This window comes from Falco cherrug, chromosome 14 (genome assembly GCF_023634085.1).
Source record: "Falco cherrug isolate bFalChe1 chromosome 14, bFalChe1.pri, whole genome shotgun sequence".
Classification (NCBI taxonomy): domain Eukaryota; kingdom Metazoa; phylum Chordata; class Aves; order Falconiformes; family Falconidae; genus Falco; species Falco cherrug.
Genome location: NC_073710.1, coordinates 19738814 through 19764485, shown reverse-complemented (window position 1 = coordinate 19764485; position 25672 = coordinate 19738814). Strand labels below are relative to the sequence as shown.

Below are 25672 nucleotides of genomic sequence, written 5' to 3'. Positions count from 1 at the left end.
TCTTCAATGAACGTCATGGCAATTTCCATACCTGCCGTGACACTGCCAGCTTGTTCTTTCCCAGAGATTATCAGGGTACTGGATTTCTCTTTAAATGCACGTACACACATATTTATATAAAACTCCACTGCCATGTTTAGCTGCTTAAAATTGTTTCTATATTTTTCTATATTTTAAAAAAGCTATATTGGGAAAAAGATTATACAATCAACTTCAGCATAATTGAGAAAGAAGACCAATTTCCAGTAACATGTTTTTTGGCAAATGTAATATGGTTTAATTTTTTTTTTAAAGTACGAAGAAATTAAGAAATGTTAGTTACTGTAGCAGAAGTTTCTCGGCTTGCTTCTAAGACAATTCAGTTCTGCGTAGGAAATTTTGTCTTCAAACTGTGCAGTGGCCTTGCTCCTTTGATTGCTAAATGTTCCAGTGCCTCTTTAGGGGATGTTTGTTCTCATTTATTCCCCTCTGTAATTAGAAATAGTGGTTAGAATTTCTCTATGGATCTGATTCAAAGCCCACAGAGGTCAGCTGGAAGACGTGCATTGAGTTCCCTGGGTTTGAGTGAGCCCAAATTACCCTCAAGCTCTTCTTTTAGTTTACAGGCAAGTTAACATCTTCAGTCCAAGCTCCCAACCACTGTTATACATAAATGCAACCTCCGGGACCTGAGAGCAGCAGCATAGCAAACACTCCTGCTCAGAGCTCTTCCCCCTTCAAAGAACCACACACCTCTATTAAATGCTTTGTCCTGCTGACAAAGGGTTAAAAAATACACATTTTGAAAAGAATCCCTTTGAATCATGGCATGAGAGGGAGCTCAAATATTTTCTCAATGGAGAGTTAGTGGAATTTTCTATAGATCTGGGGTGAAAGAAAAGTCTTCAGAAAGTCTCAGAAGAAAGGTCCTTTGAAATGGCCCGACTTCTGTTATGATAAGCAGTTCGATAAGCCCACCCATGGTAAAGTTATTAGGAATTCATATCATATGGATCCCATTAACCTAAACGTTTGCTTTTAAAGTAAACTTCTCGGTACACGGCTACCACTAAGTCCAAGCACTTCAGGTTTGAGGATTGTGTTTTTACAAATGAATCTAGGGTTATCCAATCAATTAGCTGAATTCCCTGTGTAATTGTGCTTTAAATGAATCACCTGGTACTAATGAGACTGCTTTCCCATTAAAAGAAAAAAAGAAAAAAATATCACTGCCTTTAAGGGAAACACTTTAAAATCTGTGGAAAAAGTATCACGCAGTATATAGTTAATCTTTGGCACTCACTGCTTTGGGATATAACCAAAGCAGGTAGATTTGAAAGATTAGGCAGAAGGATTTTGGTCCTATGGAAGTCAAAATATCACTCAAGCTATTTTTAATTAATTATTACAAGGCCATCTGAAATCATTATTGAGATCAAAGCCACGTTACTTAGGTGATAATAAAAATATAGGCTCAGAAAAAGTTTGCAGCTTATTCTTAACAGGCAGGAAGCGGAGCAGTGCCATGGAGACGATAGATAGAAGAGGAGGAAGGAACGGAGGCTCGCTGAGGCTGAATGACTAGTGAGGGCTATGCAGAAATCCAGCTCTAAAGAGCTTGGAAGAGAAGCCAGTTATTGTAATCATCTTGCCTGCTACACTCTGTTGCACTTTGGAAGGGTTTAATACATAAGCTTTTGCCATGGAATAATTTATCTGTGTGCTATATTATTGCACAATTTAGACATATTATAGGCCTTATAGAAGCATAAAGGATTCCAGACTAAATGGGCTATTTGTCTGTCCCAGTCAGGCAATGCTTAGCTATCAGTGGTTTAGTGAAGGATTTTATCATTTAGCTTATATTGTGTTTCTAAACGAATTCAGTCGAGCAAAAAGAGAAAAAAAAAGCAATTAAGGCCATGCTATAAACAGAGGAGTCCACAGGCAGGAGGCTGCAGTGAATTATACGGAGCATACTTCTCCCAACCGCAACTTGATTGAAACAATTTACTGGATGTGTGCGTTGAACGACAGTGGATCTGGGTGACTGATGGGGGAGCACCGTCAGCCCTCCTCCTCCCAGCCAGCACACACTTGCTGCTCCTCCTGGGAAAGGGTCAATGCTTTGTCCTGCTCCGCTTTGCCCCTGTGCGAAGTGATGTAACGCATCAGACCCAAAGGGGCCCCCAAATCAGATATTAAGCATACTGTTGAAATTATTGTATGGGCTATTTTTGGTTCATTCGGAGGTCACTGTCCTTCCGTGAACAGGGAGTTATTAGATATTCCCCTGGACAAACAAAGAGATAATTACTCAGCAAAATAAAAGAAGGTGCTTAGAAGTTGGCAAACCAGAGAACATTTTTGTTCTGATTTAGAGAGGGTTCTGGTACAAATAGCTGGGATTTCTGGCATGTAAAAAGAGTCTGGTTGAACATCTACCCAACTATTTTCATTGAAGTGGAAAGAAATGAGAAACATGCACAAAGTACCTACTTCTGATCACCAAGGTGTTTTGATCTCATAAATTATGTCTGAAATTAGGCATGGACTGGAAAATGTGAGTGTGTTTTCTCTCGGTCTGGGAGCTTCTTGTTTTGAGAGAAGGAGCACTGTTCCTCTACCTTCACCAAATACTTTTTTTTTCTTTTTTTCTTTCCACCTCTGCTTTCTAACAAGTAGGTTTCTCTAGCCATTTATCAGAGGTGTCATGAGTATAGGATGGAGAAGCACCACATACCTCCCTTTCTTTCTCCTCTGGGTTTTCCTCAGTCTAAAACTCACCCTTAGATCCAAAGAGACCTGAAAACGTTCCAGTCTAAGGAGCAGGTTGACCTGCAACCTAATCTCATCCCAACTGTCATAACACTATGTTAGCCATGCACAGCTAATAAATCATAATAATGCTAGCTTAATGGACCAGGCTTTGACAGTGCCAGGATTAGAAGGGCACACAATAAACAAAGCGTGTCTGAGCAGAGAGGTACAGTAGAGCAGTGAAAAATTGCCAAATGATGCAACAAATCTTCTTCTGGTATTTCCATGGGCCCCTGCTATAGGCAGTGCTGGGGGGAGCTCAGCTCCCTCCCCCTGTCCCTCTTCTCTTCTGCCAGACCCTAAAGATAAGGCATGAGAAGCAGGGTTTGGTGTAGGAGCTCAGCCTGGTGTAACATGCAGCTGAAGAGACAGGACAGGCTGTCTGGAGGGGTGTGAGAGGAGACTGGTGAATTACCTTGCTCCGGCAGGGTTTTGTCCCTCCAGCAGCAGGACTGCTCACCAGCAAGGCTGGGAGCGGGTGGCTCCATACGGGGAGTGCAGCCCGGCCGGCCAAGATGGGGCACTGCCCTATACATGCCGCCAGGTTCAATGTAGAGGTAATAAGCAAGGAGGAAAAAATCCCATCAGAAAAAGATGTCAATTTTTTAAAGACCTCAGGATATCTTACTGAATAGGCATGTGCCCAAACAATTTTCCCTGCAACTCCTACAACTTCCGAAGCAAACACATGCATAGGTAGAAAAGCTGCGGAGAAGCTAGTTTTTACTAAAATGCTTTTGGCACCGAATTGTGCATCTTTTGGATACTGAAAGAGATTTTGACATTGTTTTCTTAACCCTGTCATGGGAAAGAGGGGGGATTTTTCAACCTTTGCTAATGATGGACAAGCCTGAAGACTTTTGATAATTTACTTTACAATGGGTAAATAGCTAAAGTAACCTTATCTGAACTAGCCAGGATCGTTTGGTCTGAATAAAGAAGCTGAAAGTCTCATGAGAACAGGACTTCTTACAAGTTTTCCATTATTTCCCCTTTCCAGTAGGAAAAGTGACACAAAGAGGATATCCTATCTTTCTGTATTTCAGCACCTCTGCTTCTCCTCGGAGCTGGAACCAAGAAGCTGCAAAATCATGTGAAACTAGAGATTGGGAATCATTTAACTGACCTTTTTGAAAGGCTTAAATGTGGCTGTATGTTTATCTGCATATCCACATAGTGACAGAGAAAGAACATTTCTTTGATGCATTTCTTCTGTTAGGTCCATTAATTTCAGTGGTGTTATTTCTACACTTACATATTTTGTTAAGAGATGAATCAGATCCCCCTTTATCCCCTATTTAGCAACATTTCTGCTGGTAGAACTGGGGCTTTCTTGGCAGAGGAGAAGACTTAATTCATCTTGGAGTCACCCAAAGAGGTGAAAGAAAGATCTTAGGTTACAAGTTGAAAGAGTAAATTGTCAACTCAGAGGAACTAATCTTAAGCCCAAGTGAGCAAAGTGTGGTTTAGCTTTCAAACGTGAATTTTCAGAATTGCTAGAAACATCCCTTTGCTGCAAACCCTTGGATTTCCAACACAAAAATTAAAACAATACAAGAGTTAAGTTCTGCCTGACCTGACTACTAATACGGCAACCCTCTATTTGTAAGAGGTCTGAGCTGAAAGAATAGACAACCTGTCATTAATAAAAGTGTGCACCTCCAGTCTGTAATGGGACCTTATGCTTTAGATTATGTGTATTCAGACAAAAAGAAAGAAAGGAAGAAAAAAAAACAAAGGAAAAGGGCCATGATCCGTGCTGATGCCGCATTTTTGTTATTAGTAGTGGCCCTGTCCCAGCCAGGAGCACATCGCATGCAGAAACCAAACCTAACCATTGAGCAATACACTGGGGGGGCTGGGGGCTGAAATCTCCATGTCTGGGCTTGCTCCAAGGTGAGCAGAGCAGTGTGATCTGGATCCACCCATGCTTCCGTGGCTCCAACAAAATCTGTTCACTGGGCCTTTGCATACAGTACATGCCAATGAAACCCAAAGCTCTTTGAGCAACTTCAGTGACTTCCTTGGTCTTTGGATCTGACTCTTGATAGTATCTTTGACCGGTAATAAGCGTGGGTATCTCCCCCAGTTCGTGCAAGGAGTCACCATCAGTACAATGGCTGCAAAGATTTATAAACTTCTCTGGTTCGGGCAAATTGGTAAATGTCTTTCCTCAGCTGATTCTTCGATGATTTTTTTATGTACGGAACTGCTGGAGGCTGGACCCCTGGAGTGCCTCAGGATGCTTGTGCCCATGCAACATCTAGCTCTTCCTAGGCCTAAACAGACGTACAAATCAGCTCTCGAGCACTTGCGGGTGCTCTGTTTTCTGGCATGCTGACTTTAGCATGGCTGCAGAAGAACCTGAGTTAGCTCTCTGCAGATCCAGACAGACTCCAGCTGGGCTTATTAGCCCAGTACAGCTCTGCCTCCACCCAGAGACAGCCAAGGCTCAGGCTGAACCTCAGTAAATCCCAAAGGCTGAGCCCCTGTGGGTGGATATCTGCCCATCTCCCAGTGCTGCCGTCTCTCATCCATCCAATACTTGAGTACCTGGTGAGTTCATTGCCCATTTTATGAGCTATTGAGTGCAGTGAACATGTGACTTAACTGTAATTGAGTTTTAACTGCTAGGAAAATATCTGATTTCTATTTGGGTACTGAGTTTTTTGGTTTCTCGAATTTTTATCAGGTTTTTTTGGAGTGCATATAGTATGTAGCTCTGATGACTAAGAAATGGGAGAGGACATTGTGAATTGCGAAGCATAAAAAGGAGGAAATGTAGATTAGTGATGTTCTCTCCTTCCAGAAAGAAGTATTTATGACTCTACCAATAGGTTATCCTGCTTCAGCCTTGTACAAACACTGTCTCCAACAGAGGGAATCTTGATTTTGAACAACTTGCCATCGGATGCAGTGTCCTGGTTCTCATTGCCTGGAATGGGAGGTAGTGCAGCTCAGCTCCCCACAGCTTGAAGACTTTGATGCTTGAAGTCCATGTCTGCATGCTTTCCAGACAACAGGAAAACTACTTTATGCAGATCCATTTACACAGTATCTCCTGAACCTCAGCAGCATTAGTCTTTGCAATTGCTGTCACTTAAAATTTATCCAAGCTATTATATTACCGCAACGTTGCTCAAATTCCTTGACTCCTGTTCCCTCAACACACATCTTCATCTAAGAGATCCTGGCCCTTCAGGCTGTTCCTCTTCTTTCCTTGCAATGTTTCGAACCAAAGTGAAATGAAGACTATCCTCCTGTTGACATTCTGATTTTGGTTGTGAAGGATGTTTTTTCTGCGAGAGCTGGAGTTTCCACAGGCAGCTAGCTGGGTTTGTTTATTCCCCGAGCATTTCAAAGCCTGCACTGTCCCGTGGCTCCACATCATTAGGGCTGCTTTAGTGCCTGACAAAAGTGCGGAGAAAAACCCCCTTGAGCACTGGGTGTTACAACCTTCTGCAGAGGAGTGGCCAACAACCTCAGCCTCCCAACGCTTGCCTGCCAGACCACGCAGCGCTAGGATGCTAAAATACGTTCTTTCCTGGCAGCACTCAAGAACGGCCAATTTAGTGGGAGAAGGAAGCTGGCAGAGCTCTGTCTGTAGAAGACTTTGAAATATTATGATTTTTATCAGAAATGACAACAACAAAAAGAGCATAAGCCAAGTATTCTCCACAAGCTACGCTTGTCTGCTGCCTTCCTCTACTCTCACCAACGTCATGGAGAGAATTTCCTTAGGTTTTCTCCAGCAGACAAGCAAGACTCTGTATAGAAGAGTTTGACTCAGTTACTGCAAACATTTTGGGTCCTTGTGTTTCTAAGGGGCAACGCATGTTTTCAGTAAATTATTGACAAAGCAAAAGTGTGACTCTTCTGAGGTCATTTAAGTGCATGAGGCTACATTCTTTCTTGCAGAGTTGGTGAAAGTAAACAACATTATTATAGATTTTGGTCATGCCCTGGCATCAGTAAGTATAGTTTCTGTGTTTGCCATATGCTTGCATTGAACTGGAACAGCAATGCGTACACAGGGAAATTGTTTAAAGAGCCAGTTCAACCTCAGTACTCGCTGTCAAAATTATGATGTACACGATTCATTCTGCTAACCACAAAAGAGTTTTTGTTTGTCAAGTGAAATAATGTGTAATTTGGTATATCATTTAGGAAAGCTTCCCTCCCCCCCCTTTTTTTCAGTATCCCACCGCAGGCCTGGAGACTGCAGCATCGGATTAGCGGATAGCATCCTGCAGCTCCACAGGACGACAGCGACTCGATGTGAGATAGGAGGCAGAGGAGGCATAAGCCAAGACTTTAAACTGTGATTGCAGAAGGTGGCTTGCTGAGCCAAATAAAGAGAAGAGGGAAAATTGACACCCCACAAGACATGGACAATTGTTGCCACCGGCTGGGAGGCCTTAAATTACAAACCCATTTTGTATATCCAAAAGCTTACACTTTCTATTTATATATCCCACTTCTTCTGTGCACCAAAAGTTGGATTTGGCAAATGCAGCTATTCCCTGCAGGCATATGGGTGAGGTTTTCTGCAGAGAAAATAAACTTGATTGTTGAAAACCTGTGTTTGCAATTAGCCTGAGTTTCAATATTCTCAGGTCAAAATAGATCCTTTAAAAAATCATAATGCTTTGAAACAGATTAATTTTCTTTCTGAAATGGTTATTGGATTAAAATGAAGTATTGAAACATTTTTGGTAAACAAGTCATAGCAAAACCTTTCAATAGAAATTATGGAAATATGGAAAGAAAGAAAGAATACAAAGTCAAGAGCTTAGGACAAAGTTTTTTGGGTTAAAGACTACCATTTCTGTTAAAAATCATTAGTTCTAAAAATGACAACCAGCTACATTAATCAGTTCAGCTACACTGAACAGGCCAAACCCAGTTTCCAATACATCTTTTGGGAGATTATTCTACGGTCTGAGCGATCTTTGCTTGGCAAAGGAGCAGGTATAAACAGTAAGAAACATTTTCTTTGGGGACTTTGGTAAGCTGGATGAGAATATAGTTCATAAATATTGTCACAGAAAGCTGTGTTTTGTCTTTGGACAAAAAGCCAGATTTTGCAGGGCATTTAGTGCACCTTAATTTCCTTAAGAGTGTGGAACAGAGGCTGGCATGAAAAAATAAATGAAAAGTCCCAGCCAGGGCTGAGCCAAGGAGGTCTCAGGAGCTGGGAATAATCCTTAAATTCTAAAGCAACCATTCAAGGGGACAAACTATTTTTAATCATCTATTTGCTATTTATATTTCAATGACATCTCCAGAACGTGCCAGCACAACTTCCACCTCGGACGGCCAGCTTGAGGTGAATTTTCATCTTTCCAGCAATGGAGAAAGAGTAAGAAATCAGAAATTACATTACAGGAATAAAAAAAATGGATCCAGAATAAAACTCGTAAGTAATTACTTAGGTCCTTGAGGCACACCAGCACAGCGCAAAAGAGCTTTGATAGGACTGAGAGCCAAAGCCTTTCTCCTCCACCTCGGACTAGAGCTACATCTGGCATTTCACCCTTGTAAGAAAACAGTGAGGGGCTTGTTCCAAGGAAGGTGCAAGGAGGGTAGTGAGAGCCCGCTCTGCATGCTCTTTGCCTTGAAATATTCCTTCACTGCATGCCCACTTGAAGGCCCCTTTATGCTAAGGAAACCTAGTATAAATAGGAACCATGCTCAAAGAGCCTGGAAAGCCATAGCACGAGAGTTCAAACCTTTCCAGTGCAGACCCTCTCAGATCAGAGCGGCTCTAAACCTCCGCCCGGGTTTCACCCCACTGTACAAAGCTCAAAGCTGCCGTGTGCTCATTAGCTTTGGCTGATGAGCTCTGCTAATTACTGGGGCTGTCGTGTTACGGATAGCAAGAACACCTAGGGCATGTTTTTGGAGGAGAGGAGGGGACGTCTCTTAGTTCCCTTCAATTTCTTGAAAAGAAAAAGCTTTTTTTTTTTTTTCCTTAACCTTGAAGTGTTACTTGTAAATGGAGGCCAGAATTTAATTTCAGATAGTGTTACTCCACCTTGTGCAAGTGATTTCTCTTGACACTGCACTGACTACCCATGCACAAAAAGCCCTTTATGACTTACACACCAAAGAGCCTGAAGTATTTTTTGCCTCTCCGAAAATGACATTTCGTTCCCCTCCCCATCCCCCCCCCCTTTTTTTTTTTTATCACCTGAACACTGGTCTTAAAACCACAGCACGCAAAGGCCCCATGTGAAGTAGGGAAAGGCATTCAGCATCTGCTTATATCCCCAAACTGAAGCACCAGTGTGCCTAAAAAAGCTTGTATTTAAAGGCATTGCAGCTGCATCAGCTCATATTTCATCCAGCCACCAATTTCCTTTTCCCCCTGACAAACAGGCCTCAGAAAGAACCCAGGCCAGAAATTCTCCACGTTAGCGAAACATTTCCTCTTTCCCGTTCTCCCTTCCATTAACATTATTACGCTGCTCCTGGGAAAAGATGACTTTTCCAATCCAGGCAGCATATTTCTCTCTTTTCTTTCTCTCTCTTTTCTCCCTCTCTGGGCTAGTGGTAAGGAAAGAACTGGGGTGGAGATAACAGGGGGAAAAGGAATATGGGGGTGAAAGGAAATATAGTGTTTCTTCAGGAAGGACATCTTAAAATCTGCCTCCCTTTTTGCATGCAAATGCAGAGGGATAACAGCTCCTGGCTCTTCCCTCCACTGGGTGTGGGACACAAAGATGGAGAAAACCACAATGCTGGTGACAGCGTTCGAGGAGGGTCAGGTGCTCCCTCTGGGATCAAGAACTGCTTAAAGCCCATTTGACTGAGCCTAGGGGTAAACTCATCCCAGGCCAGACCGCAGCCAGATCTACCTACAGCTAGCTAATAAGTCAATATTTGCAGCCCTCGGGATATTATATGTTGTTTCTAGACGGCCAGCAGCCTTCCAGATTTGCGCAATCCCGCTCGCCTACATCCCACCTCCACTGAAGGTCTCCATCCTCCCACCTTGCAGGACCAACCCTACGGCAGCTGTAACTCACGCGTCTTTACTGCCTGACATATATCAGGACCATAGCAAATGGGTTCAACCTACACAAGACCAAAACCAGATCTGATACAAAAATGAGTGATTATCCTGGGTATCAGGAGAGTTGCACTCATACCAAGCCTGACTTTACCACGTACATCTTTGCTACAGCCTGCTTGTATTTCTCTCCTCCTTCAAGAACTGGAAGGCAAAGTCCCAGAGGACAGAAAACATCTCACTGAAATGAGTGGCAAAGGACAGCTAGGTCATAATTCCTTGCCGCAGAGCAAGCGTGTCGTGACTGAATCATAAACATTCTGTTATGCCTGTAAAAAAGGTGAACGGCAGCATCTGCTCACTCAAAATACCCTCTGGCACTATTGGAAAATCTCTTTACTGTATTCTAAGGTTTTGAGGCAGCTCTTGTAAGTTCTAAGAGGGAATCATTTATTCTTCATCATTTTTCCTTAAAGTCCTAAAATACCTTGAGTTCAGCACATCAGAAGTCAACCTAAACAGCAGGTAGCTTTTCTGAAAAAGTGGATTATAAAGGGAGCAGTTTTCCAGTAAAGAATAGGCTTCACACAACATTTCCTGCAGGTACTGGTTGCTTAATCATGTGCTACCGGCTGAAGCAGGTATTTTTGATCAATTAGAATTTATGTAGTTTTAGCAAGTTGTGGTGATAAACACAAAACATGGCCATGGAACTGGGTGAAAAATCAAAACTTAAAGAAGTCCAGGAATGGTTCATTTCAAGAGATCAGACTGAGTGAATGTACTTTCTGTTGTTCTATTCCACTTTGACTTTGTAATTTTGTTCTAAAAAAATCTGCATAAATTGCCATTTGCAGTGAGAAAGGCAAGAGTCATGGCAAGCCAGACCCCAGAACTTTTTCCTCCAGGACTGGCAGAAAGGGGCAGCTTCTCTAATTGCTCTTTGTTGTGTCCCCTGTCCCGTCCCCGTCCCGTCCCCACCTCCCCCCCCTCCCTTTTTTTTTTTTTTTTTTTTTTGTGTTTTCTTACTTGCTTTTCTGTTTTTGCTTTTCACTCTGAGTTGGGAACTTTGTTCAGACAGACCTTCCCTTGTGAATGGTTTCAGTTTCAACAAATTGCCATTCTGTGACACCCCGCCAAATAAGTACCTTGGAAAACTCCCAACCACCTCTCGTCTGTACGCTGGAGCACATTTCATTTCCAAATCCTCGGCTAGCCATGGACCAAACCATCCGTGGGCGTCGCTCCCTTGACTCCAGGGCATCCCCTCTGCGAGGCAGTTGGCCCCTCGTTATGGAGAGGCAATTTGTATCAGAGGAGCGCAGTGGTTGCGGAGGTGAGATACAGACTCAGCTGAAAGCTGGGGAGGGTTGGTGTTTCGGCAGTATTGACAACAACAGAGTATTGATATTGTGTCTGGTTTTGATTTAGAGCTAGTTGCAATGTCACATTTTAAATAAAATTATTCCTATTTTCTAGGGCTTGAAAGAATGAACTGTCTGTTTTTGAAGGTTGAATGCAGGCAATCCTCTCAACTTTACGGCTTTATCGCCTTCAGACAGACAATACTGTTATATTTAACAGTGCCTGCAGAAATACGAAGTCACTGATTTTTAAAAGGAAACATAAAAGTATTGATAATGCCAACATTTTGTAAAAAATGTCATTTTCCAGAACGGATTGTTTTTCAATGGTAACATGCTTGTAGTGAAAAAGTGAGGTGAACTTACATCTTTTTTTCACTAGGTGTAAGAATAAATCTATAATTAAAGTGCAGCAGATACATAATGAAAAGCAAAAGCATTAGATGCAAATGGGCTTGGCTAGACAACCCAGGTTAATCCTTTAGTTGCATATTGTGCACATCTTGATGGCTGATTCTACTCAGAACCCCTGAACGTGATCCTTGACTTAATTTTTTCTCTTTAAATTTATACTGGAACAGCCTACACAACATTTTTGAACCATGTTTTGACTGATTTTTATTTTTTTTTCATTTTACCTCACATGGTTACTATGACCAGTAAGAATAATAAAAATAATAAAAACAATGTTAAAGCTATGCCTAGAGAAGCTTTACTTCAGCAGTCCACCAATGTCAAAATACCATTCTTAGCCGTCCTCATTTTCTGTCACGTGGTTAAAGATTTTTGCTTCATGCCTTTCTGGTTAGAGATGTCTTGTTTGAGAATTCTATTTCGTGCATGTCAGAGAACAAGTATGTTTTTTATGACATTTATGAATGTGACCAGTCTGGGAACATGCTGTGTGTCTGGTCAGGTTTAAGCCAAAATTTAAGTCATTGTAACTAGAATTTCCAATTTTGGTGATAGCTGATACATCTGGTGGGGTCAATAAATTGGCAAAGTCATCTTTTATAGTACAAAAAGGTAACTGCTGTTTTATAGGAATTGTCAGGGCGAGGTTTTATTATCTAAGGTATTAATCAGAATGACTCCTTCTACCTTCCCCTGCCTTTCCTTTTCGTTAAGCTAGTCCTATAAAATTCATATTAACTGTAGTATTAAAACAAACAAAAAAAATGCATATAGATTCCAAATGCCTGTCCCAGAAATCAGTTTTGCCCTGAAGTGCAAGAATCAATCCTGTAGCATCAAAACATCAAAGAATTACAGTTTTATGTTGTATTAAGCCTGTCTGTCTTATTTCAGCTATTCTAACACTCCGAAATACATGATTGAGAGCTGTTAACTCCCAACGATACGCTCCTGGCAAGCAAGCTTGAGGTTTTTTTAATATTTTATTTTAATTATTTTTAGTTTATAGCTCAGCAACTCGACTGACCCAGGGGAACACTTAAACTAAATTTGATAGATGTCAAGTTAGAAAAAATAAAGACAGCAGTGTTCTTTCTCCCTGCAATTACAAATGTTTGCTGGAGACTTTTCTGACAGTATTAAGCATAGCAGAGACCTGGGGAGAGCGGGGAGGGATGTCGTACCCCTTTGCTGAGGTCACTTTGGCTGATGTTCTCCAGAACCTGGAAGGGGAGGAGGACTAGGACACCTACTAGTAGCAGTTGCTCCTAACCCCAAATACTGTGGGTTTGCTTTCCTCCCCCCCCCCCCCCCCCCCCCCCCCCCCCCCCCCCCGCTTTTGCCTGAGTCCTGATGTGCCTTGCATCAACTGGAGGAGCTGAAAAGAGAGGGCTTGTTTTTTCAGCTGACATTTGGAGCTGTGGAGACCTGTGAGATGCCCCATAGATGGGCTGAAAAACCCTCAACAAAAACATAGAAATTGAGCTTAACGAGCTGCAAAGCAGCGAGGAAATGCTCCAGGAAACTATGCAAAAGCCTGCTTTTGAAAGTCTACCTGAAAAGAAAGTAAAAATCAGAAACATAATAATAATAAAAAAATCAATCTACTGTTTTCTAGTCCATTTTTTTCCTTGTAAACCAAAATATATGAAGATACTGTAAAATACACTGATGCAATCAGTGAGAAAGAGAAAAACTAGTCTTCACCAAGTTCTATAGGAATTATTCAGAGGGGAAAAATGTTGCATATCTCCAGTATAATATGCTGGCTAGCTGCATAAGGGAAAAGGAATGGGTTTTCCAGTCTTTCATCATTAGATCACTGGCTCAAATCTCTCCGAGGGACTTCATCCAAAACTCAGTGAAATCAGTGGGAGTCTCATTACTCTGAATCAATACCCAGGTACACAACAAGAAATGAATAACAGAAATTATTAGAAAATAACTCCTGAATTTTCATATATTATTTTAAAAATGTTCAGAGCTTTCTTTGAACCGGAACGAGGGGAAAGATTTCTTAATGGTCTGATCATTCCGTAGTTCTTTTCAATATTTGTTTTTGGGTGATCCCTACCCCTTCTACTGTAAGAAGATCTGCTTCTTATATTTTATCACTGAAAAAACCTTTTTTGCTGTTTTTCTGTTTATAATGAAAAAAAAATCAGAATTATATCTATGGGAGTGGATCATTTTTCTCATTGAAAGAAAAGGCTGAATAAGAAATGCTGCACAAATTGGTATCATATGGAGCTGTTTCATGGTTCATGTGAATTCACCTGATGCTGGCCCAATTTGGCGGAATTTTCTGAGTGAGGTAGTATTGCCAGAGGGTGCCCACAGCACAAAGATCAATATCAGAAATTCCCTGAGCCCTACATTTTTCTAAGCATAAAACCTGAACTACATTCTTCTGCAGGAGATGTCCCTTCCATTGTGGGAACCAAAGCTGGTACTACACTTGCTAACGATTTAGAGTGTTTTCGCTATTTTCCAGTCTCATTAATTAATTTCAAGGTAAACCCTTCACTGAATGGGCATGTATTTTTATAACACATTGAGGAACACATACTTCAAGTGAAATACAAGCTGATTTATTTCTATAACCATAGGGAGCAAGAGTATTCCCTCCATATTTTTCATCCCAGCTTTCAGACAAATAAATCAACACACGTATAGATATATATTTACAATACTTGGTAACAACAATAACAAAAAAAAAGTTGAGGCCATCTGAATTATTTCATAATCAGGCAGGTAAAGTGGCTTAGCAGATTATGAAACCACGCTGCTGCCAAATTGTTCCATGATGATAATTATTTGCCTCTGTTCTTTAATTCTGGGTGGGCAACATTGCTTTTCCTCTGCCCACTGGAAAAAAAAGCAGGATGGCTCTCCCTTTGGTTTTTGGCTTAACTGCACACATCTGGGTTTTGTATCAAAAGAAATAAATATCAGACCTAATTAATCCTCCGAGGCTGCTGGGTACTGACTCCTGAGCAACACAGACTTTAATTACAGCTTCAACCAGGCATAGTGATGGAGGCAGTTGTAGAAGGCTGACTGTTGATTTAATGCAGTATATCATGTCTAAAAGTATCTGGAACAACACTGATTTACATCAGTTGAATATTTGGCTCATTTGAGACTCTCTTGGGAAGGAGAGGGGGGATACCTATATACATACATTCACCTTAATTTGTTCAGATGTGGTGTGCAGCAAACTGTACTGCAGGACACTTATGAAATCCAGGGACCTTTTTATAAATGCAGTTTGATGAGGTTAAAATATTGAAATTGCTTAATTGGGAAAAAGTAAAGAGATTATATATTCTTTCAAGAAATCCAAACTACTTAATTTGCTAGTCCCTTATAAAAGTTTATTTATAACTGATAACATATATATAATGATTCTACCAGAAGGTAAAGTTCCTATATTTCAGGCAAAGGAGTATCTAGACAGCAGTATTCTGATTAGTTTTACATCTTTTCTAATTCAGCTAATTTAGAGATAGGCTTGAGGGATTTAGTTGAGCAGCAATAAAACTTGTCAGGAATGGGGGTCTGTTATGTTTTACAATTCAAAAGCTGTCTGTCTCTCTTTTACTCCCTCCTTTTTACTTTTCTTTTTTTTAAAGACATTAAAACAGTTTTGATTGCAAATATATGAGTGAATTCAGAGCAAATGAAAGTAAAGAGACTGTTAACACTGGCCTCGGTACAGCCAGGCTTTGTGCAAGCTTCCCCTCCCTGCCAAGGCACCTCAAGCCTAGCTTGCAGCAAACCTTGTTATTCTAGTCCCGGATTTATCTAGCGAGGGGCTGCCAACGGTACCAAATCATGTGGTCGATTTTTGTAACGAGGACTAATGAGACCACCATACTTATTTTCCCTCCCAACCAGAGCCTGAACCGGAACCAGCATCCCCAGAGGTTCAAACCTGGTGTATTAATCCCCTGCAAAAGTCCGCCTGCCTCCCCACTATGCCACCTGAAGTCATACCCATGAATCCAGGCTGGTTTTGTTGTGCTAGGCAGCTGTGTGTTTACATGACTATCCATCTATTACAGGATATTATTTTTCCAGTGGAGAATATTTCAAATATTTCCAATGAAGTTCACCCCCCGGCTTTTTTATTGGTATTATTTAAAATAAATTAAAAAAAGGGAAGAAATAAAATCATACCACAAAAATCTATGGTAAAGTAAAAAAAGGCAGGGAAAATCGAGGATTTAAAGATGAAGCTGATACTGATATTTGCTCCATTACATGATGGTCCTGGTTGCTGTACAGATCCTAGTCAGAAATCTTCAATTACATGCAGCATTTTCTGAAATTCCTTGCATGTGCCTTAATGTCACACTCTTTTACATATATGTCATATGAAGACAAAGCAAGAGAAACCTCTAAATAAATAAATAGAATCTTTACCATTGACGTCAGTGTACAGTTTTGCTTTCTGAAAGCATTTCAGAAACACCAAGGGTCAGACTCATTGGTGTAATGGCAGGAATCAATGGCGTAAAGAGCTCATTCAATCGTAAGGTCTTTGAGAGTCACTGCTTGCTTGTACCCGCTCTGTACGTGCCCTTTACGGACAACCCAGGACCTGCCACTAGCTCTGATTTAAATTTTCAAAATTCTTTGGTAAAAAGAAAGAAATAAAATCACAATTATCTAAAGGATAGTCCCCGCTAGTCTTGGGCTCCTGAAGCCCCTGTGAAAGAGAAGCGATGGCTGCTGAACGGTCACTGCCAGGAAGCACACAGATGCCATCACTGCTCGATCAGCCCTTCCCGGCTGATAAGACTCTCTTTAGAACCTCAAGTCAAGTTCCTCTTACCCTGATACGTTCAAGTGGTCACTGGCATGCTTCTGTTCTCCACGTCTGCCTGCAGGGCTCTGTTTCTCTCCCGTTTTTTTCCTTGACTGCAGTAGCTCCAGAGGCAGGAGAGCGTGGCCTCATCGGTGCTGCTCTTCTCCGGTACGAGTGAATCTCCTACCAACAAAGACCAAAGGCAACTTTTTAATATGAGTGTGGAATGCCCATATTTGTATTTAAATGTTCATTCTACATTTATCAATGATATGTAAGTGCCTTGTTTTGGCACATACAGAGAATACAAAAGTATTTCCTAATCACCTTTCTCCACAAAGGGCACCATTAGTTTTATTTTAACTCTATTCACACCTAAAAAATCATAGATACAAATGCATGTTTGGACACTGGGGCAAAAGGTACCTAAGACTGCCACCCTTAAACTGAGATTTTTCTTCTTACATACTTATTTCTCCAGCTATTTGTGGGATCAAGCAACCCACATAAATTAAGAAATAATAAACATATTATTATTTAAGATATTTTTATATTTATATAATAAATTTTTTAATGATATGGGTCCTACAATAGTTCATTCTACTGACTCTTTGTCCTTCTGCTGAGCAAAGTGAAAACCTTTTATACTAATGAATAATTGTATTTGGACTCTTTCTAGCTCTCCATTACAATATCTGAATACCTCATTGCTTCCAAACATGTATTTGTTTAATAAGAAATATGAAAAGACCCTATTTGACAGGTGTAGAACTGGGAGACTAGAAGCTAACAGAAAGGTTATTCAGCTCAAATACGTCCTTGTAAGTGAATTATCAATGTATAGCACAAATACTACTGCCTGTGGAACCACAACCTACCTGCCTTGTTCGCTCACTCAAAAAAAGCCACCAAATTATTGCAGTCAGAAAGCCATGTTGCAGCCGCAGATTTCTCCTCCCTCTGATCCAATAAACCATTTCCAAGAAGTATTCCACATGGTCCAGAGGTTGGTACAGAGGGAGGGACTAGTGGTATGAACAAAGATACAGAAACTTGTTCACGGAGTCACCTATCTTCAAAATTAAATTTGACCTTCTGTTTTCATTTTCTCTTTATCTTTAAAAACAACAGTGAAAGGAGAAAGCAAAGTTTGGAGCACTTTCATGCAGTAAAGGAGCAATGCAGGTTTGGCTTACACAGGGAAAATTTGTTCAGTGCAGTGAAATATTCATCAGAGACACTGCATTTCTCAGAGTTGCTTAAATAGTTCAGAAAACCCATCTGATTAGGCACTTTGCAAGTAAAAAAAATCTTGTTTGTTAAAATAGGCTTTAAATGTCAAATTAACAATTTATGACTCAGAATTGAACACAAATAAATAGCCGGCTGCATACTTGGAACAAATTATTTTTTATTGTGCAATTAATATTGCTGAGATCGCTATTTAAAATGTGAATGAATTTGTCTTTCTGGTTTGAGCATTATTGGTAGCGATGGTGAGGGCAGCACTGAAAACATTTGCTGGGATGTAATTTTGGCAAAGGACAAGCGCTGGGATGCGAGAGGCTGGTTGAATACCCTGCACCCTTGGAACCAGCCTTACGGCACTGAAAGTGCTCAATTCTGCCAGCAGACATGACCGTCGGTCCAATTTCATCCTGTTTATTCAGCTAGCAAATATGTAGTTAAGGTGGGACTGACTGTGATCTAATTCTTCTGAGAGAGACTCGCAAATGTCTTGCCAAAAGAAGCAACAAGAGGCATTGTTATCATTAAGAGCTTGTAAGTCCTTTGTCGGTGTTGCAAAGATCATCTTCTCGAGCGAACACACAAACCAGGTGGATGCTTCCCCCAAGGTCCTGTTTTAACAGTGTTCAGGCACATAGATGGAGCTCCAAGGCATGTTTAACCATTTGCTTACAGTAAACATATGCTGAAATAATTTTCTGCATGAAGATAGCTTGCTGAATTGGAGGTCAAAAAAAAGTCAGGGTGCACTTCCAGTGTGTTTCTGGAGAAATTATGCAGGAAATTAATTGATAAATGTTTTGCAAACTGCGGTCAAGGATTGCAGCTGATATAAATCAGTATTGCTCCATTGGTTTTGAGGATGGAGAAGCTGGCTCAGTTTTTCAACTAGTTTATCCACCAGGGATAATTAAGAACAAAATGGCAAAGCTGTTGGACCTCTCGTGTGTGACCAGGCAGTTGCTTTAGATCATGCCATGTTACCGTAGGGACTTCTATATGTCATCATGAGACTGCATAATAAGGTTTAGAACAAATATAGTCTTTCACATATTCGTTGTATTATCCGTGTAGAAATTCATCTCAACCAGATGTAATTTAGCAAGTGGAGGAGGTTTCATGGTTATTGGTTACATCATCCAAATCCACTTGAGAAACAGTTTGTGAACGTCAGAGTTTGGCACAGCTTTAGAAAATTTCATAACCCTTTGGCGGAGGAAGCTGACCAGAAATATTCAGTGATCAGATTTTCAAAGGTGTCGAACCTCTGCAGCTCTTCACATTTCCATAGCAGTGTTCCAGGGTTTGACACAGCTGAGAATCTGTTCGTTATCTTCTATATATTTCTTTTATGACTCCCTTAGAAAAAAATGGATCTCTGCAAGCTGCATCTTCCAGAGAAGACAATGCGGCCAGCTTTGCCTGTGCCCTTTAGGAGTGCACACAGCTTAAATGCAGGCTCACGCCAGCCTATAGCTACTGGCACCCCTAAACCACTGCCCGACTTCCCAGCCTGTACCAGTCCAAAACTTGCAGGTCTTTCTGCACTCTTGTTTATATAGCTATTTTTAAGTATGTAGTTTTAGGAGAAAAATTAAGGAATTCTGCTGTGAGCTTAATTTCTTGCCCTGTGGATTTGCATACGATTTCTACAGTATAGACATCCACTCCAGCTTTCCCTTTAAGGAGGACATTAAACCAAATATCTGCCTCTAACTATTTTTATGAAGCACGTAGGAAGTTAATATTTTGGGAGACTTTGGCCCATTGATCATATTTGACAGATGGATACACAGATACAACACAGACACAATGATTGCATAAGCCTTAAATCCCTGAGGAGACCAGCTAAAAAACACTTTGCCAGGAGCACTCACTCATTTACCAGCAGTTACAGAACTGCAGGTGGGAGGTTAGATGGACTGTGTAGCTTTGGCTTTGGGCAGGAGTGGTTTGCCTGTATAAGTGGAAAACAAAACAGACATTAAAAATGTGTGAAATGGGAAAAAATCAGAGCTGTCAATAATTTATAATTAAGCCAGAAGAGATGATTGCATACATCTAATCTGCCTGCTCAATATGCTATGTGTTCCTATTTGTATGGGACATACGTTTTGAAAAAAAACACCCAATCTTATTTACAAATGTTTTCTGATTGACTTTTTCAATGTTTTGTGGTTTTTGTTTTCTTTTCATTATAATCAATTTGTTCTTTTCTATTATGGCTTGATTATAAATATGGCATTTTGGCGATAGGTGACAGAACCACTCCGGGCCAGATGTGCTGGCTGCCTGTGAAGGGCTTGGCCATAGGATGTTAGTGGTATAAAGTAACAGGAAACCTGAGGAATATCATAAATCAGGCTTTTCTGACTAGGTTTTTTGTACAGAGTATAACAAAATGTATTGAATAACTTAAGTATGTGTGAGCCTCCTGCCTACCAAATTACCGGGGTCTGCCAGTGGAAAGCACACTAATTTGATGTTGGCCTCAAACAGAAAATTGTTAAACGAAAATTAGGTTTCAGCATTTTAACAAAAAAATCGGCTTGGAGTTCAGTGTTAACAGGAGCCTAAGGATTTAACGAACTGTAATGAAAATAAAGAGAGACACAATTCTTGACTTTCTAAGCCCCAGTCCTGAGAAAAGATTTGTACTTCTGGATCCCAACGCAGTGTGAGGGACAAAGCATGTACCAAAGGGTGGGTTTTCTTTTTCTCTCTCCTGCCATGGATTTTATAAGGTCATAGGTTGACATTTTGTACTTTTCTACACTTCTATTGACTCTTATTAACAATAAACAGAAGGTACCGGGCCAAAGTCATCGAATACATGACAGAGTGTTTTAAAATATTGAGCCTCCCGCAGGCAAGGGCATCAGAAGGGGCTGAGCTCAGAGGTCCCCTCACCTGGTGTCCTGGCTCCGTCCCTCCCAGTGCAGGGCACTTCAGGAGAGGTACGAGAACTACATCTGAGCTACTCCCCATCGGGGAGCTGTTTCCAGCCCTGACCGGTGTAAGCAATCGCATTTCAGTGACACCCCTGCAGATAACCCTGCCTATGGCAGCGCAGCTCCTCATCTCACCAGCTAAAATCAGTTATTGCAAATTGGTTCACCCAAGGCTTTAATAAAAAGATGTTCTATTCTTATTATCTAGTTTGAGGTCTTAAAAGGTTGCCTGTTTCTCTCCCAGCTCTTTTCTACTCAAGTGAAGGAAGTACAAGAAGCTGAATGCCTTTTTTTCCATCTCATAACCATTCTTTTTTTTGGACACAGTCTTCTTTCAGTCTCCTCCTTTTGGCCATTTGTGGAGACAGCCTGACATGCTGATGTATTCTTGTTCCCTGAAGTATGGGTCCCACATCAGTGGCTTAGCATCCACACCTTCTCAGATGCCCATGTTTTCCCTTTCAGAAACCACTGCAAAGTCACTTTTAAACTTATTAAGTTAATAGACTTACAGCGGATTGGCCCAAGTTTTACCATTTCCTCCACACTGTAGATGGGTTCTGGTCAATTCGAGGTGCTCACTTTCCTGCCCTTCCTCTCCCTTTCTCCGTGGTGTCGCTCCATGATATACATGTACATGGACCTCCTCCTACACCGGCTTCTTATGGCTGTGAGAGCAGTTAATACATTAAATGTTAGAAAGAGCTCGTACCTGAAATGCATCCGCAAACCTTAGTCCTGGGCCATATTTCTTATACTTTTTTTCTTTTTTAATATATATTTTGGTTTCTGGCAGAGATACAGGGAGCGAGTGTGGCGTGCAGCGTGCAGCGTTTCCCAGACTGTGTAGCTTGGCACCAGAAAATAATTTCTTCGGAGTTCAAAACCTGTCAGGATGCTCTCTCGAAACCACTCCACATTTAAGACGTGTAACACTGAAATGTCACTTTTGGAGCCCAAACCGGAGCGCCTTCAGCTTTCTGATTGGCAGAAAACTGACGGTTAAGCTCCAGGGAATTTCTACTACAGCTGTAAACTTTCAAAAATACTTTGCTGCTGCAAAAACTATAGAGTGTGGTTTAAATGAACAATATGCCCTCTTCATACCTCATCGCCAGAAAGAACACGCTTTCGACTTCAGCATGAACAAGCCATGGTTTGATTTTTTAATTTTTTTTCGCCCACACAAAACAGGTTAAGCAGTTTTTAGTCCAGTTTCTACCTGTCACACAAAAAGGACTATATTCCAGACATCTCTGGGAGGAGGAGGAGATGATACAGATGCTTGTGCAGATGTTTGGATCCTGTTCTCTTAATGCTCTATGCAGGATGAATTTAACCTCCTTATATGCCTCACAGAAGACTAGATCACAGCTCTATTCCATCCCTGGGATCTTGGAGAAAGCCAAGTCTCTAGCTAATATGTTTATGTGACATTCTGAGCTTGGCTCTCCTCTGTCCTTATGGGCCAAATCCTAATATGACCCAGTGCTCTCTCACATCAACTGGAGTTTTGCCTGAATAAAGTATAAGTTAAAACTAAGCAATGCCTCCGGGTTCCAGGCCAGCGATTCCATTTCACAAAAACTCATTGTATTATAAAAAGATACATCAGCTTCAGCCCACTGCAGGGTGGTTGTGGGTTTTTCGGGGGGGGTGGGGGGGTGGTTGTGTTTGGGGGTTTTTTTTGGTGATGATTCTTTAAAATCTGAAATAGGAGAAGGCAGGTCTTCTCCCACTCTGGGGGCTACACCCTTCCCTGACCAAACCTCCGCTCAGCAGGACCCAAATCCTTCCCGAACCAGTTGTGTCTCCAGGGGCCAGAGGTGGTTGGAGCTCTGTTCCATTGCAGTTGATAGAAAGATGTCTCCTGAGGTTGCCATGGGCTGTTTCAGGTCCTATTTACTTATAAACAAATCTCAGCTTTTATTCCAGCCTTACTTTAATCTTTACTCCTATATTCTCTCCCTGCACCTCATTCAAACCCAAGAAATGACTAATATATAGGAACAATCCTGACAGCAACGTAGGAAGAGCTAAACAGTCTTGGGAAAGGAGATGACAGCTCTCCAGCTGAAGAAAGGCTACTGGAAAATACACAGGAAAAACCTCAAGCACCAATTCCCAGTGAGGGCTGCATGCCTTGGGTTTACCTGTTGCCTCCGCAGTGTCCACACTTGTACAGCCAATTCTGGCAACATATCTCACAGTTCCTGATGTCGAGTCTCTCTGGACAGCTGGGGCTGCTGTGGGACATCAGGGCTGCCCTTTGCAGGGAATTGAGAGGAAATTCCCTAGAGGACTCTCTGCCCCTTGCACGATACATCAATCCCACGCCACATCAGTGGAGACCCCAAGCTTGAACCTGTTGGCTGGATGAGCTCCTTTTGGTTGTGAGGGGTAAAACCCTGGGTGGACTGTGGGTCTGTAGAAAACGTTGTGCACGTGGCAGTATCCCTGACACGTTGAGTGTAGTCCGTCTGTCTGGCCTCTGTATGGGAAGATGTGCCCCTTTGCATGGGGGTCGTCTTCCCCCGAGGCTGGATGAGACACAGCTTTGCTGCTTTCTGAGCTCTCTTGCCAGCAACACTTGACATAATTTTGAGCCCAGTGAAGACAAGAAACCAGTCAAACTCATCTTTGATGTTGATCTCTTACGTGTGTATTTTGGAGGTGCCATTGAGTCTCTAATCACAGTGCTTCGGCACTTTAATTGTGCCTTCTGCTTTTGAAACACATTACAGCCAAATGACTGAGTGATCACCACAGTCCCATGAATGAGCCGGGTAAGTAAGACTGCGCATGGAGAAACCGGGAGAGAAAGAGAGACCACACAACAAGTAGTGTGAGCTGTGGGATTAGACACTGGGATTTTTCTCTACGCACAATCCACGAGGCCATGCTACCCTGTATGATCTCATGAAATAAGTATATTTTCCATCTGCAAGGAACTCCTAACAGTATCAGCTAAGAGCAAATTAGCATGATCATTAGCCACTCTTTGAATGAGGCGGCTGCCAGGAAGCCTGTGTGTATGTTTGAGGAAGAATTCCTAATGTCTGTGTGTCTGGAGGAGTATAAATTCTTCTGTTCCCCTCCAGTAGCCTAATTAGATTTTACTCTGTTTATTAGAAGAGTTCAGTTGCTAGCCTAACATGAAATAAAATCTGCGTGATTAAGAAGTCACGAGCAGTAAAGTTTACAGTATGCTGTTAGAAATTTTCCTTTCAGATCAGCAACGATGAAAACCTTCAGTGTTAAATAAAGTGAAAGCAGGAGTGTGCTTAGATCCGGCAGCCAGTATCAAAACAGAGTGTCAGGGATGGAGAGAGGGTGGGAAGGGGGTATCATCCCATTCAAATGGTACCTGAAATGAGAGAATTACTGGAAAAGTTACATTTTTAACCACATAGCAGACTGAAAGAAACATCCTCCTTTATTGATCTTCACTGTAAAACAAGGATAGGAAAGATGCTCTTCTCCCATTTGAAAAGATATTCTTCAACCCTCCTCACCTCCTCCTGGAGACACAGCAGTATATCAAGAGCCAAGGGTCATAAAAAGATGGAATAATATCTAGACCTAAGTCTATTTGAGCATCTTCAACAGATGTCCAGATCTGAGCCCTTCAGGGCCTGATGGCCTTAGTGATGTAAAACAGCCTCCAGAGGCAGCTATATCCATTAGACATTAATTGTTCTAAAGTGACACCTGGTTTTGAGCTTAGAATAAAAATTAATTGAAGGCAATGAGATGTTTGGGGTTAGGATCAGATTTTTGCATGACAAATGCAGAGGTCTATGATGAACAGCTACTAACCATTGAGATTGCTTAAGTTCTAAAGTACCCTCCCAGTTCCCAGGATCCATGGTGGCACTGAGTTTCCAGCATGCACCCCTCAAAACCTCCATGTAACACTAGGTACTGAAGGGTGGGGAAGCAGAAAAAAAAGATATTCTCTTTCCACTGACTTCATTGGGAACAGCTGGCAGCATCACACTCAAAGTCATTAGCAACCTGCAATAAGGAATTTTCCATGGTCTTTGAGCTGATGACCCCAGGACCCCACTCAAAAAATGCCTCTACATTCACTTACCTGTGGAAAGAAAAATACAGAGTCTTTTTTTTTGTGTGTCTGCTAATCATCTGAGAAAGTAGCCTTTAATTGCAAGGCAGGGTATTCTGGAGGACCTCCACTACGAGAAGCAGCCGTGTCTCATGCAGGTTTGCTGCACCCACAGCCGGAGCGCCCAGGCTGTCCCACCAGCAGCACTAACCTGGTCTGTAGCCACAGCCAGGATGGACTCCGACTCCTCGTGGATCGTTCAGAAACACGTTAGGGCTTGGAGTCGGGATGCACACCTGAGGACAAGGTAGGAAACCTGGTGTAGAAATTAAGTTCTGGAGGCTGAGAAAGAAAAGAGCAAGCTTGCAGGAGAAGGTTAGGAGTGAAAGGAGACTTAAAACCTAAAGCCTTCCCAAAAAAGCAAAGGGATTTGTGTAACCCGAGGGACTAAAAGTACATTTTGGCCCACGGTCTGGTTTTCCTCAGCACGTGCCCAGCCACAAGAGCCCATGTGGTTCTTCTGTTTTCCCAAGTCTTTTGAAATACAGATGCAAGAGTCTCAAATCCCTGCACTTCCCTGCATTCCTCAAGAAATTGGCCCACCAAGTAGTTGTAATTTAGGATACCACCATACACCCACGTGTAAGATTCCTTAACAACTATGCACATTTTTAGGCTCAAATATTTTCGAATTGTTTTCACTGTGCCTGAGCTGTAATTGGCTCAGCTTCCCAAGTGTTGGATCATCTAACTAGAGTGATTTTTGACTCAGAGCCCAGGCACCATATCAAAACATTTATCAATTAATCATAAAAAGTAACTAACATTGTTGTCCACCCAAGAAAAACTGTCACTTACAGACTCATGTATGTTATTCCTTATGAAAGAGCTGCTATATAGCAGTTGATTTCCTGCACAGACCAGGTGGAAAATCTGCTAAAGGCAGAGGTCAAATCTAGTTTAATTTTATACCCTTTGTTAAGAATGTTCTCCCTCTCTCTC

At 41.6% G+C, this 25672-nt stretch overlaps 1 long non-coding RNA gene across 2 annotated transcripts in view; it reads right to left on the bottom strand.

The window, feature by feature from the left end:
- The window catches only part of LOC114015407 (uncharacterized), a 58247-nt gene that overhangs the window by 15304 nt on the left and 17271 nt on the right, over window positions 1-25672 (bottom strand). Inside the window, exons 2-4 of one of the 2 annotated variants that reach the window (XR_008735123.1) lie at window positions 24882-24966; window positions 16433-16588; window positions 265-468 (exon numbers count right to left, since the gene is read on the bottom strand). This is a non-coding gene — a long non-coding RNA (uncharacterized LOC114015407). Of the gene's footprint in view, window positions 1-264; window positions 469-16432; window positions 16589-24881; window positions 24967-25672 lie in introns of those variants that run through there. The other variant, XR_008735124.1, reaches the window with a different exon arrangement.